This window comes from Pongo pygmaeus, chromosome 16 (assembly GCF_028885625.2).
Source record: "Pongo pygmaeus isolate AG05252 chromosome 16, NHGRI_mPonPyg2-v2.0_pri, whole genome shotgun sequence".
Lineage (NCBI taxonomy): Eukaryota > Metazoa > Chordata > Mammalia > Primates > Hominidae > Pongo > Pongo pygmaeus.
Window position 1 is genome coordinate 37286255 of NC_072389.2, and position 9282 is coordinate 37295536.

The following is a 9282-nucleotide window of genomic DNA, read 5'->3' on the forward strand; positions in this document are numbered from 1 at the left end:
TATTTAGAAAAGGTCTCACAAACATTTTAGGATATAAAAGTACTGTATATCCTAAGAGAGGCTATCATGTTATATTCAGTCAATATGTACTCTAATAAGATGAACACATTTGGCTGCAGTACCATGTAAATAATAATAATAATCTCCCCTTGGATCAAGACATGGTTTTTCATGTTTTCCTTTCATCATATCAGAGTCTGAAAAATGCTTGGACCCCTAACAGACACATTCAATAAATATTTGTTGAATGAATGAAAAAAATATATACTCTGTCATATATTCTACTTAAATTTCAATACAGTAAGAAGAGTTTAGGAGAGTTAGCTTCCATTATTCTCAACTAAAGATATCATGTGGCCTGTATGGCAGAAATGTCTCTTCAGAACCTTTAGCCTTTGATTCTATAATGAACTCAAAAACAACTTTGATGTTAATGTCTGAAATCAGGAACTCTATTATTATCATTGTATTTCAGATTAGAGTTCAAAATCTGCTTGAGGTTTGATTATCTGCTTGGTGTCCAGAATCAGAGCAGAACCAAGATTCCTTGTCATGTCTCCAACTGGAGAGGAGGAATTTTCTAGTCCCTGTCAACTGAGGGTGCTGCATTTATTCCTGGGCCTATGTAGGCAGCTTAGATTCAGCTTTTTGCTTGAAAGCACATACAGATCTTATTGCCCGGCCCTGCAACAGGAGCACTGACATCCAAGCACCTGGAGGATCTCAATACATGCAGAAATGCACTTGATAAAATTCAACATTTGTTAGTTACAGTTATAAAGATCTTAGCAAATCAGAAAGATAAGGAACACTTTCAAGTTGACAAAACCTACAGTGAATATAATACTAAATTTTGAAAGACTGATGAGTACCCCCTAAGGTTGAGAACTAGGTAAGGATGTCTTTTCTCACCATTTCTATTCAACATTAGGCTGAGGTCTTAGTGAAAATAATAAGGGAAGAAAAAGAGATAGAGGCATGCAAACTGGGAAAAACAAAACTGTCTTTATTAAAAGATGTTATAATTAGCTATTTAGAAAATCTCAAAAAGGCTACAAAAATGCTAAACTGATTTAAACGTGAAAGTTCTATGGTCAGAGAATGCCATGTCAGCATATATATATAATATATGTTTATATTATATATATGTTTATATATGTATAATCACACCCTTGTAGATGAGCTAAAAATAACTGAAAATTGAAATTAGAAAACATAATACCATTTGCAATATATCAAAAACATGAAATTATTCAGAATAGATCTAGTAAAATATAAGCAAGGTTTGTGTGCTGGAAATTAAAGATCATTGATAAAAAATCAACATAAAAATAAAGCAATGGAGAGATACACTATGTTTATGGAATAAAAGACTGAATAGTATTTAAATCTCAATTCTACCCAAAATTAATTTATAAATTCAATTCAGTCCCTATCAAAATCCCATCAGGTATTTTTGTTGAATTGACAAGCTGATTTGAAAACTTATATGAAAATGCAAACCTTGAGAATAACTAAAACAATATTTTAAAAGAACAAATGTGGAGGATTCATATGGTTTGACTTAAAGTCACACTACAAAGCTATAGTAAGATAAGATTGCGTTGAGATAAAGTATAGAAATGTACAGAATAATTTGGAACAGAATATAGTGTCTAAACATGGATCTACACATATATAGTCAGCTAGTATTCTACAATGATTGATTCTCAATGGTGAAAGAAGAGAGTTTTTTACAAATGATGCTTGATTAACTTGGTGATCATATGAAAAAAGATGAGTCTTGATCTTCACCTTTCTTGTTATAAGAAATATTAAGTTGAAATAGATCAGAGACCTGAATGTAACATGTCAAACTCTAGAACTTCTAGAAGAAAATATTTGAGAAAATCTTTATGAACATGGTTAGGGAAAGATTTCTTAGATAAGGCAAGAAAATGGGATAAATAAAAAAATTAAAAATAGAAAAATTGGACTTTATACAAATTAAGAACTCCTGCTGTTAAAAATCACCATTAAGAAAATTAAAAGATAATCCACAGAATGGGAGAAAATATTTGCAAATCATATATCAGATAAGGAATTTGTATCCAGAATATACAAAGAATTCTTACAACTCAAGAAGCCAAACAATTTGGTTAAAAAAATTAGGTAAAATATTTGAAAAGACACTTCACCAAAAAACAATGATAGTGATGACAAACAAAAAGATGATCAACATTATTAATCATTAGGGGAATGCAAATTAAAATCTTAAGGAAAATCACTATTTATTGGAACATTTAAAATAAAAATAAAGATAAGATAACAAAACCATGTTCTGGTAAGGATGAACAACCCAACGCTCATATGTTTTTGATGAGAATGTAAATTACTATAGCCACTTTGGAAAGCAGATTAGCACTTTATGTTATAAATTCATACATGCACTTATTGTATGACTGAGGAATTCCATTTCCAGGTTTTTACCAAGGAAAATAAAAATGTAAATCTATACAGTATCTGTACATGAATGTTTATAGCAATTTTCTATGGAACAACCCCAAACTGAAAACAACTGTAGTGTCCATTAATTGGTAAATAAATAAACTCATTGGGGCATATCCATGCAATGAAATACTATTTAACCAAAAAAAAAAAAGTAATGAAGTACTAATACATATAAAGACAAGACTTACTTTAAAATGCATTATGCTAATAAAAATGTTAGATTTTGACTTACTTCTTCATGTATGATTTCCTTTATATGAAATTCTAGAAAACACAAAACTACAAGGACAAAAATTCATTTAAAGATTCCCAGTCAGGAGTTCAAAACCAGCCTGGCCAACATGGTGAAACCCTGTCCCTACTAAAAATACAAAAATTAGCCAGGCGTGGTGGTGGGCACCTGCAGTCCCAGCTACTTGGGAGGCTGAGGCAGGAGAATGGCTGGAACCTTGGAGGCGGAGGTTGCAGTGAGCTGAGATCGTGCCACTGGACTCCAGCCTGGGCACAGAAGCTGGGCGTGGTAGAAAGGAATTGACTATGTAGGGGCACCAGAGGAGTTTCTGGCTGGGATTGTTTTAAGGGTTGAATGTGGTAGGGCCTATGTAACTATGCTTTTATCAAAACTTGTTGAACTGTGCAAGTAGAATTAGTGGATGTCACCTTCTGAAATTCTGCAGTAAAGTTGAATAAAAGGAGACTTCCAAACCTATATTTTTGAGAGCCAATTTTGAGTCATAAGTCCAACAAAGTTTACCTTATATGGTTCTCACCTCTTTCCATTTTTTCACAATATCTATGGGTTGCCATCTCCATTTCTTTTCTGTGAACTCCCAGCACTATGCACAAGTTTTACAATTCTCCACCATGTTAATTGTAACAGAAAGCATTTTGAATTAGCTCAACTAACCATGTTCCAAAAACAGATGTTCTGTTTTATAGTGTACATGTATTAATGTATGTATTAATATGTTAAAATATTAATGTAACAATAATTATATTACCAATATATTAATAATATAATATATTAATTATATAAATATAAATATATTAATTATATAAGTATTGGTATAAATATATTAATATATAAATATATTAATATATTAATAAGATAACTATTAATATAAATATATTAATATTGTGTGCATATATATAAATTCTCATGACAAAATTTTGTGTAACATAAAAGGATAGGAAGAGGAAAGTGAAGATCTGCTTTTTTTCCCTCCAATCAAATCCTTCAACTGGGGACAATTGTTGTTAATACATAGTTTTCTGAACATTTGCATAAGTAGGGCAGTTGTATAGTAGGGCAACATATTTTTTTGTCACATGGCATTATGTGTAAGGGAATTTAACATGTCAGCTTATATAGATGGATTTCAATCTTATGATTGTGACATGCACAAAATAGAGCAAATATACTGTAATTTGTTTAGTCATTTCTCTATTGTTGAACACTTACTTAGTAGTTTTCCAATTTTGATAGTTTCCATTGCAGTGCCAAAATAGATCCTATTAGATGTTTATTTCTAAAGATAACAGCTAAAGTACAGGTATTATATTTGGACTCACCTGCTATCTAAGTAAATAGCCTATTACGTGCTACATAGGTGCTGTACCTGTGTATGAATAAAAACACATCATAGAAATCAGCAAGGAAATCCTTTTTCTTAAACACTGGATGAGATTGCTCCAAGCTTTCACTGAACACTTTCTTAAAAATCCTCCTCAGGATTTTTCCAAATTATCTGTAGGCTTATAATTTTGTGGTCATTCTCCTCCTACCCCCCCACACTTCCTCTGATTTAACTTCGTTTCAAAATTATGCAACTGTTCTGTGTAGGGTTCTTTTTCTAATTATTTTGGCCTATCATGTAACAAACACAGCATTTTCCTTAGTGTTCATAAAATCAAGATTCTTACTCATGCTATGTGTGTTTTAACTGAACTTAAGTTTTTGAGGGCCAGAAAAATGTATACAACTGACCACTGTAGCACTGCCAACACCTCAAGTTGTGTGTTAGCCATCCTCCTTAAAATCATAAAGTTCCTTGGCCTGGTCTGCTAGCTTCAGTCTGCCGTCATCTGTTGCAGACTGCATTTCTACTTCTCTTTCTTATTTATTCTTCACCTCTTTTCTCCCTTTTCTGTTTCCTTTGTTTCAGGAACAGCAAAAATAACAAGAACATATTTCTCCCACTGCTCTACACAGAACATTTAAGCTTCACTTGGCTAAATTGTCTAACTACAAATTTAACCCAACGCACTTTACAAACTCAAGCGCTGGGCTAAAACACAAGTGAGTACTAGCCCATATGTAGTGGCCTACAAATATTGGCCATTTGTAATGGCCTCACACAATTTAGTTGAAAGAGATGGTGTCCTCTTCAATCTCTATCTGGTTGAGGGAGCAGGGAGCTCACAGTCTGATAATGTACAGACCTTTTGAGACACCAGTGGACTACCATGTAACGGAAGAAGAGTCGAGGGAACACTAAGCAGGGTAGGATTAATTCTGCTTTGAGGTAGTCCCAAAGATTGCCAAGAGGAGGCAATACCCAAAGATAAGTCACATGAGTCACAGGTGAGGATGGTTTTCTATGAAAGGTAGAAGCCCTGTAAATTTGAGAAGGAAAATATTCTGGGAGACATCTGCTACCCTGCTGATCAAGAGTCTACTCAGTAAAATTTCACTAGTTTTTTTGACTTCAACAATAAATCATCAATCTAATGTAGGTGGGCTCTACCATTCACAGCAAGTGCACACTACTGTTCAGGTAGACCCAAAGCACAGGAAAAGCAGAAATAGTGCCATTGCCATTATATACCTACACTATATTACAAACCTCAGCTTCCATTTTTGAAATATTTTTTTCTGTCAATACCAGCAGTGAAAATTAGACTATGTGCACAGGTTAAACATGCTTTGAAGAGCTACAAATCTGGTAACAAATAATAAAACGTTTCAGATCTGCAAATAATTTCAGTTGTCTATTTGATTGATCAGGAGTCATGGCACAGAAAGGAAAAAAAGGAGGTAAAATTAAGGAATATGTCCAGACGAAAGAGAAGTGCCACGTGCCTACCACTCCCTTTCTGCCCAAAGTACCAACATCTCTTATTAAATAAACTGCATTTTACTCTATTTATAGAAAAGGATGCTCTGGAACTATGAACTCCATTTCTATGATACCTGGGAACAGAATAAAAAACATAACTACAAAAACTGCAATATAAAAGCTACTGTAGAAAACAGAAAATATGAGTCAAAACATTTCAGCTGAAGAAATTCTTCCCCCCAAACCAACTAGGAAGAAAGATAAACTGCAATAAAACTCTCCAGACTGAATTAAATATCCTCAAATAAGCATCTGAAGATAATAAAATTCAAGAAATTTAACACTGAAGTAATATTTTCATCTAATCTATGTAGTCCATATTCCATGTCTAGAATCACATACTGCATTTAGTTTTTATATCTCTTTCACCTTCTTTATTCTATCAGCATTTCTCTGCCTTTATCAAGGCATTGGGAGTTTTGAAAAATTCAGGCTAGTAATTTTACAGAATGTTTCTTCATTTGAGCTTGATTGATGTGTTCTCATGATTAGACTCGGTTATACAGCTGCAAATGGAATAATGCAGCAGTGATGTGGTGTCCTTCTTGGGGTACCAGGGTCCCCAAATGCAAGACATCTACATACCTCTTATTGGTGAGGTTACTTTGCAGCAAAAGGTCAAAGTGTCATTTGCATTCTTCACTGTTTAATTAGTACTTTTCTCCTTGTAATGAATAGCAGTCTGAGGAGATACTTTGAGAACATGCAAGCAGCCTGCTTCTCATCCAGCTCTTCCCAAAGATAAGTATTCTCCTGATACTTCTTGCCTAAATTATTCTTTACCACCATAGTTGCAAATGGTATTCCCCACCCCACCTCCCTCCACCCGGCCACTCCATGACTCTTCCTTTCACATGTATCAGCTGGCATACTAATTTAAAGAAATGTTCTCTTTTCTCTTCTGCCTATTTATCCATTTATGTATGCATGTATCTGTTTGTTTGCTTATTATAATAAACAAATACTTTCCTACTTTATTTAATCATCCTATTTTATGTAATTGTTAGAATCCATTGCAATCCTCATTTATTTTGGTACTCAAATTGTCCCTGGATTTGGTCAGTGGGAATCCCTTGAAGCTATGGCCTATTTCTTTTTGACATGTCCCTGTTGTTTTCCTGAGCACTCCCTTTCTTTCTGGCACAAAAAGGTGTTCCAGTTTCATCATGCACCTTCTTTGTCCCAGCCCTGGAACCAGACATTGCTCCAAGAGGCTCTTGTTCCTTTCAGTAGGGACAGGTATTAAAAACCATCTGGGCACAAAATTCACTTATGGCTCTTAAGGTATTAGTGCTTCTTTTGTGGGTAGAATTAGGAGAAAAATAATACATATATATGTGTGTGTGTATATATATACATGTAAGTATATATGTGTATTGTGCATACATATCTATCTGTCTCATACTGAGACTCTAGTCTGTTTGCTTAGCTACATTTGACTTAGGTGCCAGTTTCAGCCAGAATTAGGAGAGGGAAGACATGAGGGAGGAGGGAGAGTGAGAGAGAGAGAGAGAGAAAGAATTCCTCAGGATCACTTATAAAGTGATTTCTAGAAGCAGTGAGTAGGAGTGGTTGCATTTTACTTCTGGACTCTGAGCATTAACTTTTCCCATTCGTCTCTATAAAGATGTTTTCTGTTCAAATGCCAACCTTCAACCAGGCTTCGATGTGGGGAGGGAAGAGTTTTCAATTCATCTGCACCCATTTGCTTTTCAATGTCTCCTGCATTTTACTATATCCTAGAAAACCACTACCCAGGTACAGGTACCTGGTCTGTGCTCACTTCGATTTAGAAATAAAAATTATAAGGTAGAACTGAAAAGATAGTGTTTGAATAAATGGTTTAATAATGCCCAGATGGGCCAGGCACAGTGGCTCAAGCCTGTAATCCCAGCTCTTTGGGAGGCCAAGGCGGGTGAATCACGAGGTCAGGAGATAGAGACCATCCTGGCTAACACGGTGAAACCCCGTCTCTACTGAAAAAAAAAAAAATACAAAAAATTAGCCGGGCGTGGTGGCGGGCACCTGTAATCCCAGCTACTCGGGAGGCTGAGGCAGGAGAATGGTGTGAACCCTGGAGGCAGAGCTTGCAGTGAGCCGAGATCACGCCACTGCACTCCAGCCTGGGCAACAGAGCGAGACTCCGTCTCAAAAAAAAAAAAAAGAAAAAGAATGCCCAGACCAACTCAGAGAAAAATGAACACTGTATAGATTATGTTATGCCCACAGATCACTGTGATAAAACTCCATGGCCAGGTGTGGTGGCTCAAGCCTGTAATCCCAGCACTTTGGGAGGCCGAGGCGGGCAGATCATGAGGTCAGGAGATCGAGACCATCCTGGCTAACGTGGTGAAACCCCGTCTCTACTAAAAATACAAAAAATTAGCCGGACGTGGTGGTGGGCACCTGTAGTCCCAGCTACTTGGGAGGCTGAGGCAGGAGAATGGTGTGAACCCGGGAGGCGGAGCTTGCAGTGAGCCAAGATCACAACACTGCACTCCAGACTGGGCGACAGAGCGAGTCTCTGTCTCAAAAAATAAATAAATAAATAAAATAAAAAATAAAAAAAGACTCCATGAACAAACCTTTAATAGTGTGCACATTCTGTGGCCAATTCATTTGCCATTTCAAGATATGCAGCCACTCAAAGGATTTAAATCAGGAAGGATTTCACAGGATCTATGATACAGTCTTTTGTAAAACCACTTTAGATAGTCATTTTATTTTCTCATTTTACTTTTAGCAAGCACAGAACAGGTGAGAAACACAGCTGGAATGGAACAAAGGAAGATTTGATACTTTTTTTTAGAAGCTTTTACAATAGAATCTGTTCTTTAATGGATAGCGTTATGAGAGAAAATAAGATTATAATGGAATAAAAGTGGTCTAATGTTCATCATTCAGGTTAGTGGATATGTTACAAGATTATTTCTAAAATCTTTTGTAGATAAAACTAGATGCCTTTCTTGATTCTGTGACTGGTATTACTCTATCATAATTTCTGAGCCCTTTACTAAAAATTTTTACTGAACATACTAAAGCATATTATGTAAAAGATAGTGAGCTATGATGCAAGATACTATGCAACGTGCCCCTCAATATTATGACTACCTCTCCACCTATTTATACATAGAATTTACGTGGTTTAAACAGATTGGCAAATACTATAATTATTATAAAATGATTTTTCAAAATCTGTATTTGTATCTAACAAAATACTAAAAAAGAACTGTGTCAAAATAAAATATTAGAATTTCATAAGTCTTTTGTGCCTAGAGATTGCTGAGATGTAAACCTTTTTTCATGAATGCTTTCTCTACTGACTCCTCCTCCCCCTGAGTTGACGAGTACTCTGCCCCTTGCTCTTTGTGCTAAACACAGACAAGAGTGAGTGGTGGTGGTCCCTAAGAAATAACTAGATTACAAACATTATTGCATTATCTTTCATAGAAGCCGTAACATTCAGGGGATGGTAATTCATAGGTAGATATAAAGTATATAAGGAAACAACAAGGAGGACGCTTCTGTAGAGCTTAGAGAGAGACTAAGAAGATCTGAGACAGGAGGAGTATAAGAGAAAACAGGAAGCTGACTTGTGGATCCGAGGAAAAGCCCTAAAGATGGGTCTGAATTACAGGGACTGCAGCCAGGTGAGTGGGTAATCCTGTGTTAG